The sequence below is a fragment of the Coregonus clupeaformis genome, chromosome 10 (genome assembly GCF_020615455.1).
Source record: "Coregonus clupeaformis isolate EN_2021a chromosome 10, ASM2061545v1, whole genome shotgun sequence".
NCBI classification, from domain to species: Eukaryota; Metazoa; Chordata; class Actinopteri; order Salmoniformes; family Salmonidae; genus Coregonus; species Coregonus clupeaformis.
In genome coordinates this window covers 43,798,159-43,811,824 of record NC_059201.1, presented here as the reverse complement: position 1 = coordinate 43,811,824, position 13,666 = coordinate 43,798,159, and positions in this window count along the sequence as shown.

The window sequence follows — 13,666 nt, the reverse complement described above, 5'->3', positions numbered from 1 at the left end:
AAACTGTGATTCCTGAAAGATGTGTCCGGAGATTTGTCTAAAATCTTAAATTAATCATGAATGAGCAGGGTCAGCTATACCATAAGGACCCCTAATTAATGTCCTCATTGTAGTACCACTCATGATCTGTAACGTTTTCTACTTTTGATAGATTTAAACAAACAATATAGGAATCACCATGGTCACAAACCATAAACTGTGAACTCCATCTGCCTTATAGATTAGGATAGAATATGAATTTAGGTTCAAATATGTTACATTTAATTAAGTTTTAGAGCCATAAAGCAACAGAGATGTTGTTTTTGCTACTGTGTGTACCACTAAAAAATAATATTTAAAAAACTCCATCAGATTTTTGTCTAATGTCAACTCTGTCAGAGTGCTGAAAGATCTGATAGAATGATTGTTTGTATTGGGGATTTTCAAATGAATAATTTTCCATCTTTTATAAACGTTTGTAGGCCTTTTGAACTTTTCTTTTTAGAGGCCAAAATGTGTCTGTTTTGAGTAGACTATCTGTTGTCAACTCTGTCAGTGGCTTGTCAACTCCATCACTGATGGCTAACCCCCTTAAGATAGATTTTTTGCCAATATTGAGAAAAAATATTTGATTCACTGTTCTGCAACATATGCTTAAACAATTTAAATATTTGCTGTGCTAGACCTAAGGGATAATGTTTGCTTTATAAATGTTGTTTTATGTTCTAAATCTAGAAAAACATGCAAAAATGCAAGAAATTAATAAAAAAGTGCCCTGGAGCATTTAATAGTGCTATAAAACTAAAATATGTTTGGAGATTTGTATTAGGCTACATATTTGAATAATCTAATGTTAGAATAAAACAATCAAGGCCTTTAAACACTTTGAACAATAGCCTAATTGTAAAAATGAATTGCCTTTTATGGTGTTTGAAGGAGTAATTATAGGAGGTTGTTCCTTTACATGGTGTGATAGCTGATACTATCAAAATATATATTTAAAATGTTAATATTAACACAAATATTTGTGGGGGAAAAGTTGGGATTGTCCAATATTTCAAGAATCCCTGAGCTCTAAAACAGCAACATTTTAACCTAGCCTCACGGCAAAATTTGTAAAATAGCATTAGATTAGCTCTAAAACCGCACATTTTTCTCTCTGCCCCCTTGCTAGGACCATGCGGGGCCCCGCGAAACTGCATTGGACAACTACAGTATTCTCTCTTTATAATATGATTTCTAAAACACCTCAATATGTCTGTCTGTAAAACAGTGTTGAGGAAGGCAGGTATTCCAACCCAACCCTTGTGACGTTCTGGCTCCGGGACTCTTAGTTGTGAGCCAGGGTTGTCATTTTCTTTTGGGTGTATTTCTATGTGGGATCTAGTTGGTTCATTTCTATGTTTGGGTTTTATGTTGATTAGTCATATGACTCCCAATCGGAGGTAACGAGTGTCAGCTGTCGGCTCGTTATCTCTGATTGGGAGCCATATTTATTCTGTATGTGTTCTTGTGGGCATTGTGGGTTATTGTTCCGTGTTTCAGTCGTTGTACTGTGGACTTCACGAGTCGTCTTTTGTTTTGTATTTCGGTGCTTTTTCAATTAAAGTCATGTTCGTTCAACGCGCTGCGCTTTGGTCTCCTTCACTCCTAGACGATCGTGACAGAATAACCCACCACAAAAGGACCAAGCAGCGCGTCCAGGAGCAAAGGGTCTGGACATGGGAGGAGGCGCCGGGTCAGGAGAGAACGTTGGTGGATGTCCTCCTCGGCTGGGGACATATTACCCAGGAGGAGGCCGTCCGGTACCGGAGGGCGATGAAGGGGGAGAACCTGGCAGGAGAGGAGCAACGGCATCGGCAGGGCCATCGTCGGAAGGACGGGACATGCACATGGCTTGGGCAGCTGAGCAGCAGGAGGCTGTCACAAGGCAGATTCAGAAGGCTACCAGGTTAAGGGGGCTGACGGAGGCAGAGAAGGGAAGGATTCAGGAGGCTACCAGGTTAAGGGGGTCACTGGCCAGAGTAGGGAAAGGAGATGTAGAGGCACGGCGTGAGAGACTGAGGTGTGTATCCAGTCCGGTCCGGCCCGTTCCAGTCCCCGGGGTAGAGCCAGTGGTGTGTGCCTCCAGTACGGTCCGGCCTGTTCCGACCCCTCGCACCAAGGATATGGTGCGCTTCGCCAGCCCGGCCCGGCCTGTTCCGGCCACTCGCACCAGGGAAACGGTGCGCGTCGCCAGCCCAGCCCGGCCTGTTCCTACTCCACGCACCAGGGATACGGTGCGCTTCGCCAGCCCGGCCCGGCCTGTTCCGGCCTCTCGCACCAGGGATACGGTGCGCGTCGCCAGCCCAGCCCGGCCTGTTCCTGCTCTCCGCACTAGGCCTTATGTGCGTCCCCAGGGTCCAGCATGCCCTGTTGCTGCTCTCCGCACTAGGCCTTATGTGCGTCCCCAGGGCCAAGCATGCCCTGTTGCTGCTTCCCGCACTAGCCCTGAGATGCGTGTCCTCAGCCCGGTACCTCCAGTTCCGGCACCACGCATCAGGCCTACGGTGCGTCCCCAGGGCCAAGCATGCCCTGTTGCTTCTCCCCGCACTAGCCCTGAGATGCGTGTCCTCAGCCCGGTACCTCCAGTTCCCGGAACCACGCATCAGGCCTACGGTGCGTCCCCAGGGCCAAGCATGCCCTGTTGCTTCTCCCCGCACTAGCCCTGAGATGCGTGTCCTCAGCCCGGTACCTCCAGTTCCGGCACCACGCACCAGGCCTACGGTGCGCCTCAGACGGCCAGAGTCTGCCGTCTGCCCAACGGGGCCTGAACTGTCCGTCTGCCCAACGCCGTCTGAACTGCCCGTCTGCCCAACGGCGCCTGAACTGCCCGTCTGCCCAACGCCGTCTGAACTGCCCGTCTGCCCAACGCCGTCTGAACTGCCCGTCTGCCCAACGGCGCCTGAACTGCCCGTCTGCCCAACGCCGTCTGAACTGCCCGTCTGCCCAACGCCGTCTGAACTGTCCGTCTGCCCAACGCCGTCTGAACTGCCCGTCTGTACTGAGCCTACAAAGCCGCCCGTCTGCCATGAGCCTTCAGAGCCGTCCGCCAGACCCGGGAGCCGCTAGAGCTCTCCGCCAGACAGGATCAGCCAGAGCCTTCCGCCAGACAGGATCAGCCAGAGCCTTCCGCCAGACAGGATCAGCCAGAGCCTTCCGCCAGACAGGATCAGCCAGAGCCTTCCGCCAGACAGGATCAGCCAGAGCCTTCCGCCAGACAGGAGCAGCCAGAGCCTTCCGTCAGATCGGATCAGCCAGAGCCTTCCGCCAGACAGGAGCAGCCAGAGCCTTCCGCCAGACGGGATCAGCCAGAGCCTTCCGCCCAGCCATGAGTGGCCAGATCCGTCAGCCAGCCATGAGCAGCCAGATCCGTCAGCCAGCCATGAGCAGCCAGATCCGTCAGCCAGCCATGAGCCGTCCAGCCAGGATCCGCTTGAGCCAGCCAGCCAGGATCCGCCATTTAGTCAGGTGCTGCCCCTTAGTCCAGTGCTGCCCCTTAGTCCAGTGCTGCCCCTTAGTCCGGTGCTGTCCCTTAGCCTGGTGCTGCCTCTTAGTCCGGTGCTGCCCATTAATCCAGGTGGGTTTAAGTGGAGGGTGGTCATTGGGAGGAGGTTAAGAAAGCGGGTAGTAACTATAGTGGGGTGGTGGTCAAGCCCGAGCCGGAACCGCCTCCGGGGAGCAACACCCACCCAGCCCTCCCCTATTGTGGGGTTGTGAGGCGCGGTCGCAGTCCGCGCCTTTAGGGGGTACTGTGACGTTCTGGCTCCGGGACTCTTAGTTGTGAGCCAGGGTTGTCATTTTCTTTTGGGTGTATTTCTATGTGGGATCTAGTTGGTTCATTTCTATGTTTGGGTTTTATGTTGATTAGTCATATGACTCCCAATCGGAGGTAACGAGTGTCAGCTGTCGGCTCGTTATCTCTGATTGGGAGCCATATTTATTCTGTATGTGTTCTTGTGGGCATTGTGGGTTATTGTTCCGTGTTTCAGTCGTTGTACTGTGGACTTCACGAGTCGTCTTTTGTTTTGTATTTCGGTGCTTTTTCAATTAAAGTCATGTTCGTTCAACGCGCTGCGCTTTGGTCTCCTTCACTCCTAGACGATCGTGACAACCCTAGTCCTGAAGGCTGTTCTCGGGGATTAGTGTTTGATTCAGACTATCTTGGAGAGTTACAGTTAGCTCAATATTCAAATGATTTATTTAATTAAAGATGTGTTATTTAATCAATCAAGAATACTTTATAAATCCAGAACAAGACACATTGGTCTAAAGCTTACACCAACACATTTTGAAGGTGAAGCCTCTGGAGCCAATTATACATTAGTCATGGTCAGGGCCAACGTTATGGGCAGGCCTTAAATGTAAATCATAGTCCATGGACGCTGTTGACATAGCTATGCGGCTCTGAGACCACCATCTGCGGGGGACACACAGCCCAAATTCCCAACCAACGCAGCTCCGGTACTCATCCTCTAGTCATTTTAATGTGTTGTCAGTTGGAGAAATTGCTTGAGCTGCGCTGAGAATTCGAAAAGTATGAAAGCCAACAGTCCAATATTCTAGAACACTGATGTGCATACACTTACATGCACACCACTGGCACGCGCTGTTGAGTTTTGGCCCATTCAAATTTTTTGGGGGACTATTTAGCTAACCATCCTATACATCTCATAAGAAATTAGGTGATGTTTTTGGTGTAACAACTGTGAAGTTATACTATGCTATTATATTTGATTATGTTATGTAGAATACTAATGAATCATTATGTGATCTTCCAAGACATTGATTCAGCTTTGATGTAACTTTAGGCCTACTAAACAATCACCATTGTGAGAAATGGGTGGCTCTGGCAGCAATACACCGCTGCTGTCCACTGCACCGAACGAGCAATTGAAGCGCACCTATAGCCTACTCTTTTGCCTTGTGCAAAATTTGGTGACGCAGAAATGAGAGACCACATGTGTGACCTTATGAAAATCTGGGAATATTTGGCCATGGAAACATTTCTGGTTGATCTCAGGGAATGTAAAACAGTTAGGGGATTGAATGAAGTAGCAGCAAATACTGTATGTTGAATGAGCAACTAATGAGCATGGAGAGCCTCAAATTTGATGAAATTACCTTATAGGCTATCCTTCAGTCTAATACGGCCATTTAATTTTTTTGCTTTTCATCAGAAGCACGCTTTTTGTAAGTAGTTAGGCCTACTGTCCTTTTCAAGTTTAACTGGAATTTAGCCTGAAATGTGGTTATATTTAATGTCATATTTTTACTACATTCTGGGAACAATCTAAAAAATTGTGTGACTTAAGCGATGTTCTCATTACATTCAGAGAATATATGGTTCTCTTTTATGTCAGTTCTTGCCAAATATCTGGGATTGTTCAATTTAAAAAGTATTGTACACATTAAAGGTAGACTCAGCTAAATGACGTTGCCATGAGCAGCACCGCAGATATTGAGATGAGCGAGATGCAAGACTTTGCTCTCACACGGTCACACACAGTATCTGCGCATGTGCATGGGTTCGCTTCAGGCTGTTCACAGCGTGGTAGCCACGGGCACAAAATAGTGGAGAAGTTGAGCCTCACACGTCAACGCTTAGTTGTTGCGGAAATTGACCCACTATGTTGTTTACTTTCTGCATCTACGTCATATCACTGAGTCTACCTTTAACATCAATAAGCTCTAAATTCCGTTCTCAGAACATGAAGAAAGCTTTCCATAAAAACCACAATAAATCTTTAGTAACGTTCAGAGAACGTTCTAAGAATGTTCAGTGTTATTTCCTGATATTTGCTGGTTGAAAATACAATCTACACATGACCTTCAAATCAGCAGGTTTGCATGGGTGGGAGTTTCGGCTTTCCTTGGTGATATCACCATGTGGTAAATGTTTTAATAGACCAATAACTAAGAGAGTTCCAAACCTCTCTGCCAATACCAGCTCGTTTTCAGTTGTCCCTTCCCCACTTAGACCACTCCCAGACAGTCCTAGCAAAAATCTTGCTTGAGAAATAGCTTTTTGCTAATAAGCTGTTTTCGCCCATTTTAATGGAAATCTATTACGGTAAGGTACTTACTTGTTACCCATAAACTATTTGATATTGATATAAAAACGTCTGTATTTGGCCGTTAAGGCTGGCATGGTTCTGCCTTCTTTTCTTTATTGTCCATTTTCTGAAGATTTAGCTTATCTACAATATAGTTATTTAAATTCCTGTACAGAAGAGTTTTGACCAGAGCTGATCTTACCTTTTCTTAGCAGCTGTACCTAATTTAGGGGGACACATTCGTGCTGTATTTGGTGAATGGACGATCCAAGCTTTGTTGCTGGGTTTGCTATCTTCTCTGTGTTGGGCTTCATGTCATATGAACAGGGGCTGCCCATATCTGAAGTTGCAGCATCTGGTAACAGTACCACTAACTTCCTTGTCTGGTGCCAGATCAGTTTGTGCTGTCTTGCCAACTCCTCGTGACAATGACCATAGGAGTTGGCAAGACAACACAAACAGATCTGGGACCAGGCCACCACTAACTTACATAGTTTACCACTAACTTCCATATGTAACAATACTTCCATAATGTTTGGTTATTTATGTATCTATGAAAATGAGAAAGTTCATGTTTCGACATAATAATAATATGCCATTTAGCAGACGCTTTTATCCAAAGCGACTTACAGTCATGCGTGCATACATTTTTGTGTATGGGTGGTCCCGGGGATCGAACCCACTACCTTGACGTTACAAGCGCCGTGCTCTACCAGCTGAGCTACAGAGGACCACATGTCCTGGCCTGGAGTTCATAGCCTATCCTCATGCTGTGGCCATGATGCCTTTACCTTAGCTGTGGTCCATATGTTTCTTCGTCATGTTCATCTTGCTTGGTCTTGACACGCAGGTGAGACAACAAAGGTTCAAACACATCAAAAGTTAGATGAATCATTCTTGATATATTATCCATTTGGGCTACATTAGTAGGAGAACTTTGTACTATTCTTTGTCTGATTTCGTTGTTAATTACAGACATACAATTATTTCTTATGATGGTTTTTCTAATCAGTGCTTAGAGTCAAGTGACTGAGCTTAATGTTGTTCATGCGACTTCACGAGTAGGAGTAGAGCATGACTTGGCCCCTCTCTCTGCCCCTGGTCACAGTTTGTCTGTCTGAAGTGTTCTTGACTGTGTTTCGAAGGGGGTACCATCAAGAGCTACTGCTGAGGTGAGTGACACATTACATTCTAGTCTTCAGTCTTTTCCCAGCTGACAGTAATCGTTCCCACAACTTTAGATAACGTTCCCTTAAGAGTCTCATTAGGTCAGTACCTAATGTTTTCATAGAACTTCCCCAGTGACATACACTACCAGTCAAAAGTTTGGACACACCTACTCATTCAACGGTTTTTATTTATGTGTACTAATTTTTACATTGTAGAATGATAACACATATGGAATCATGTAGTAACCAAAAAAGTGTTAAACAAATCAAAATATATTTGAGATTCTTCAAATCGCCACCCTTTGCCTTGATGACAGCTTTGCACACTCTTGGCATTCTCTCAACCAGCTTCATGAGGTACTCACCTGGAATGCATTTCAATTAATAGCTGTGCCTTCTTAAAAGTTAATTTGTGGAATTTCTTTCCTTAATGCGTTTGAGGCAATCCGTTGTGTTGTGACAGTGTAGGGGGGGGTTATACAGAAGATAGCCCTATTTGGTAAAAGACGAAGTCCATATTATGGCAAGAACAGCTCAAATAAGCAAAGAGAAACAACAGTCCATCATTACTTTAAGACATGAAGGTCAGTCAATACGGAACATTTCAAGACCCAGAGTTAGCTCTGCTGCAGAGGATAAGTTAATTAGAGTTATCAGCCTCAGAAATTGCAGCCAAAATAAATGCTTCACAGAGTTCAAGTAACAGACACATCTTAACATCAACTGTTCAGAGGGGACTGTGTGAATCAGGCCTTCATGGTCGAATTGCTGCAAAGAAACAACTACGAAAGGACACCAATAAGAAGAAGAGACCTGCTTGGGCCACGAAACATGAGCAATGGACATTAGACCGGTGGAAATGTGTCCTTTGGTCTGGAGTCCAAATTTGAGGTTTTTGGTTACAACCGCCATGTCTTTGTGAGACGCGGTGTGGGTGAACGGATGATCTTCTCATGTGTAGTTCCCACCGTAAAACATGGAGGAGGAAGTGTTATGGTGTGGAGGTGCTTTGCTGGTGACACTGTTATTTATTTAGAATTCAAGGCACACTTAACCAGCATGGCTGCCACAGCATTCTTCATTTGTTTTTCAACAGGACAATGACCCAATACACCTCCAGGCTGTGTAAGGGCTATTTGACCAAGAAGGAGAGTGATGGAGTGCTGCATCAGATGACCTGGCCTCCACAATCCCCCGACCTCAACCGAATTGAGATGGTTTGGGATGAGTCGTACCGCAGAGTGAAGGAAAAGCAGCCAACAAGTGCTCAGCATATGTGGGAACTCCTTCAAGACAGTTGGAAAAGCATTCCAGGTGAAGCTGGATGAGAGAATGCCAAGAGTGTGCAAAGCTGTCATAAAGGCAAAGGGTGGCTATTTCAAGAATCTCAAATCTCAAATATATTTTGATTTGTTTAACACTTTTTTGTTTACTACATGATTCCAAGAAACGTACTCCAAAAAAACAATTGTTTCATAAAGGGGTAATTCTACAGATTCCCATCTTTCAATGAGAAACTGATATGCACATTTTCCCCCAGTGATGTTTCCAGCAAACTCACTTTTTCCGGATAAAAGGTTGTACGTGATGCCGTAGTGCACATAAAATAACTTTTGCTGGTAAATTCCCATGTACCAAAAAATAAAAAGTGAAATGGGTTTCCATCGCATTTTCAACTCTACTGTTACGTTTTATAGAAAATGTGCCCACTCTGGTCTTGGCACATGCGCTCTAGCCAACAGTTCGCACATACAGTGGAGGTATGCTTTCTATACTGAACACAAATATAAACGACACATGCAAAAATTTCAAAGATTTTACTGAGTTACAGGTGGATGGATTTCTGGGATCTTTTATTTCAGCTCATGAAACATGGGACCAACACTTTACATGTTGTGTTTATATTTTGGTTCAGTATACATTATGAGATTATTATGGATAAGAGCAATATTATTTGCAATCTGAGTGTGCACATCAAGTTCAACTGACGCTTTAGTCTGATGTTTGAACTGTTTGGTTCATGAAGTAATATAAATAAATTCCTATCTTATGAAATCTTATCTTGTGAAATAATACATATTTAGACAATAGGGCTTTGTTTCAATGTGCTATTTAAAAAATGTATATATTCTTGTACAATCGTGGTCAAAAGTTTTGAGAATGACACAAATACTAATTTTCACAAAGTCTGCTGCCTCAGTTTTGTTTATGGCAATTTGCATATACTCCACTATGTGATGAAGAGTGATCAGATGAATTGCAATTAATTCCAAAGTCCCTCTTTGCCATGAAAATGAACTTAATCCCCAAAAAACATTTCCACTGCATTTCAGCCCTGCCACAAAAGGACCAGCTAACATCATGTCAGTGATTCTCTCGTTAACACAGGTGAGAGTGTTGTCGAGGACAAGGCTGGAGATCACGCTGTCATGCTGATTGAGTTAGAATAACAGACTGGAAGCTTTAAAAGGAGGGTGGTGCTTGAAATCATTGTTCTTCCTCTGTTAACCATGGTTACCTGCAAGGAAACACGTGTCGTCATCATTGCTTTGCACAAAAAGGGCTTCACAGGCAAGGATATTGCTGCTAGTAAGATTGCACCTAAATCAACCATTTATCGGATCATCAAGAACTTCAAAGAGAGAGGTTCAATTGTTGTGAAGAAGGCGTCAGGGCGCCCAAGAAAGTCCAGCAAGCGCCAGGACCGTCTCCTAAAGTTGATTCAGCTGCGGGATCGGGGCACCACCAGTGCAGAGCTTGCTCAGGAATGGCAGCAGGCAGGTGTGAGTGCATCTGCACACACAATGAGGCGAAGACTTTTGGAGGATGGCCTGATGTCAAGAAGGGCAGCAAAGAAGTCACTTCTCTCCAGGAAAATCATCAGGGACAGACTGATATTCTGCAAAAGGTACAGGGATTGGACTGCTGAGGACTGGGGTAAAGTCATTTTCTCTGATGAATCCCCTTTCCGATTCTTTGGGGCATCCGGAAAACACATTGTCCGGAGAAGACAAGGTGAGCGCTACCATCAGTCCTGTGTCATGCCAACAGTAAAGCATCCTGAGACCATTCATATGTGGGGTTGCTTCTCAGCCAAGGGAGTGGGCTCACTCACAATTTTGCCTAAGAACACAGCCATGAATAAAGAATGGTACCAACACATCCTCCGAGAGCAACTTCTCCCAACAATCCAAGAACAGTTTGGTGACGACCAATGCCTTTTCCAGCATGATGGAGCACCTTGCCATAAGGCAAAACTGATAACTAAGTGGCTCGGGGAACAAAACATTACAATTTTGGGTCCATGGCCAGGAAACTCCCCAGACCCTAATCCCATTGAGAACTTGTGGTCGATCCTCAAGAGGCGGGAGGACAAACAAAAACCCACAAATTCTGACAAACTCCAAGCATTGATTATGCAAGAATGGGCTGCCATCAGTCAGGATGTGGCCCAGAAGTTAATTGACAGGATGCCAGGGCGGATTGCAGAGGTCTTGAAAAAGAAGGGACAGCACTGCAAATATTGACTCTTTGCATAAACTTAATGTAATTGTCAATAAAAGCCTTTGACACTTATGGAATGCTTGTAATTATACTTCAGTATACCATAGTAACATCTGACAAAAATATCTCATAACACTGAAGCAGCGAACTTTGTGAAGACCAATACTTGTGTCATTCTCAAAACGTTTGACCACGACTGTACATTCCCTGATGTGATGTACAGTGCATTCGGAAAGTGTTCAGACCCCTTCCCCTTTTCAACGTTTTGTTACGTTACAGCCTTATTCTAAAATGGATTAATTAAAATAATTTCCTCGTCAATCTACATAAAATACCCCATAATGACAAAGCGAAAACTGTTTTTTTTTATTTTTGCAAATGTATTCAAACTAAAAAACATTTTCATAAGTATTCAGACCCTTTGCTATGAGACTCGAAATTGAGCTCAGGTGCATCCTGTTTCCATTGATCATCCTTGAGATGTTTCTACAACTTGGTTGGAGTCCACCTGTGGTAAATTCAATTGATTGGACATGATTTGGAAAGGGACACACCTGTCTATATAAGGTCCCACAGTTGTCAGTGCATGTCAGAGGAAAAACCAAGCCCTTCTCCCTCAATCAGGCCTTTATGGTAGAGTGGCCAGACGGAAGCCACTCCTCAGTAAAAGGCACATGAAAGCCCGCTTGGAGTTTGACAAAAGGCACCTAAAGGACTCTGACCATGAGAAACAAGATTATCTTGTCTGATGAAACCAAGATGAAACTCTTTTCAATTTAAATTATGATACAAAATTCTTGCTACCAATAGAATGTTATTTATATGGGGGATACAATCTTCCCAGCTCTGCAGATTTTGCTGCGAAGAGACAGAATCATTAGATAATTTGTATTGGTACTGTCCATTTGTAGCTTGTTTTTGGTCACAGGTCCAGGAATGGTTGAAGAATTACAATTTTTACCTGGAGCTAACCCTGCAGATAGCACTACTGGGTGATCTGAAAAGTCATTGTCAATCGATCAATAATATAATAATACTTTTAGCAAAAAAAAATATTTTCAATTTACAATCTGTAGAAACAATGAGAATAGAAAGGTTCAGAACTTTTGTGAAACATCACAATACAGTTGAAAAATATATGGCAAATAGAAATCCAATATGGATGTTGTTAAGAGATAGAAGGGATGGGTTGAATGGAGCTGAAGGGTTGGACTAATAGCAACTAATAAGAACACGATAACTATTTTAAAACATACTGTCTCCATAATACGTACAGTTGAAGTCGGAGGTTTACATACACTTAGGTTGGAGTCATTAAGACTCGTCTTTCAACCACTCCACAAAGTTCTTGTTAACAAACTATAGTTTTGGCAAGTCGGTTAGGACATCTACTTTGCATGACACAAGTAATTTTTCCAACAATTGTTTACAGACAGATTATTTCACTTATAATTCACTGTATCACAATTCCATTGGGTCAGAAGTTTACAGCTTGGAAAATTCCAGAAAATGATGTGATGGCTTTAGAAGCTTCTGATAGGCTAATTGACATCACTTGAGTCAATTGGAGGTGTGCCTGTGGATGTATTTCAAGGCCTACCATCAAACTCAGTGCCTCTTTGCTTGACATCATGGGAAAATCAAAAGAAATCAGTCAAGACCTCAGAAAAAATATTGTAGACCTCCACAAGTCTGGTTCATCCTTGGGAGCAATTTCCAAACGCCTGAAGGTACCACGTTCATCTGTACAAACAATAGTACGCAAGTATAAACACCATGGGACCACGCAGCCGTCATACCGCTCAGGAAGCAGACGCGTTCTGTCTCCTGGAGATTAACATACTTTGGTGCAAAAAGTGCAAATCAATCCCAGAACAACAGCAAAGGACCTTGTGAAGATGCTGGAGGAAACAGGTACAAAAGTATCTAACATAACCTGATAGGCCGCTCAGCAAGGAAGAAGCCACTGCTCCAAAACCGCCATTAAAAAAGCCAGACTACGTTTTGCAGGGCACATGGGGACAAAGCTCGTACTTTTTGGAGAAATGTCCTCTGGTCTGATGAAACAAAAATAGAACTGTTTGGCCATAATGACCATTGTTATGTTTGGAGGAAAAAGGGGGCTGCTTGCAAGCCGACGAACACCATCCCAACCGCGAAGCACGGGGGTGGCGGCATCATGCTGTGGGGGTGTTTTGCTGCAGGAGGGACTGGTGCACTTCACAAAATAGATGGCATCATGAGGAAGGAAAATGATGTGGATATATTGAAGCAATCAGTCAGGAAGTTAAAGCTTGGTCGTAAATGGGTCTTCCAAATGGACAATGACCCCAAGCATACTTCCAAAGTTGTGGCAAAATGGCTTAAGGACAACAAAGTCAAGGTATCGGAGTGGCCATCTCAAAGCCCTGACCTCAATCCTATAGAAAATGTGTGGGCAGAACTGAAAAAGCGTGTGCGAGCAAGGAGGCCTACAAACCTGACTCAGTTACACCAGCTCTGTCAGGAGGAATGGGCCAAAATTCCCCCAACTTATTGTGGGAAGCTTGTGGAAGGCTAACCGAAACGTTTGACCCAAGTTAAACAATTTAAAGGCAATGCTACCAAATACTAATTGAGTGTATGTAAACTTCTGACCCACTGGGAATGTGATGAAAGAAATAAAAGCTGAAATAAATCATTCTCTCTACTATTATTCTGACATTTCACTTTCTTAAAATGAAGTGGTGATCCTAACTGACCTAAGACTGGGAATTTTTACTAGGATTAAATGTCAGGAATTGTGAAAATCTGAGTTTAAATATATTTGGCTAAGGTGTATGTAAACCTCCGACTTCAACTGTGTATAGGTTATAGGTTATGAACTTTTGTGAAAGAGCACAGTTTGAGAGATGTGGCATATAGAAGTAAACCAAATGG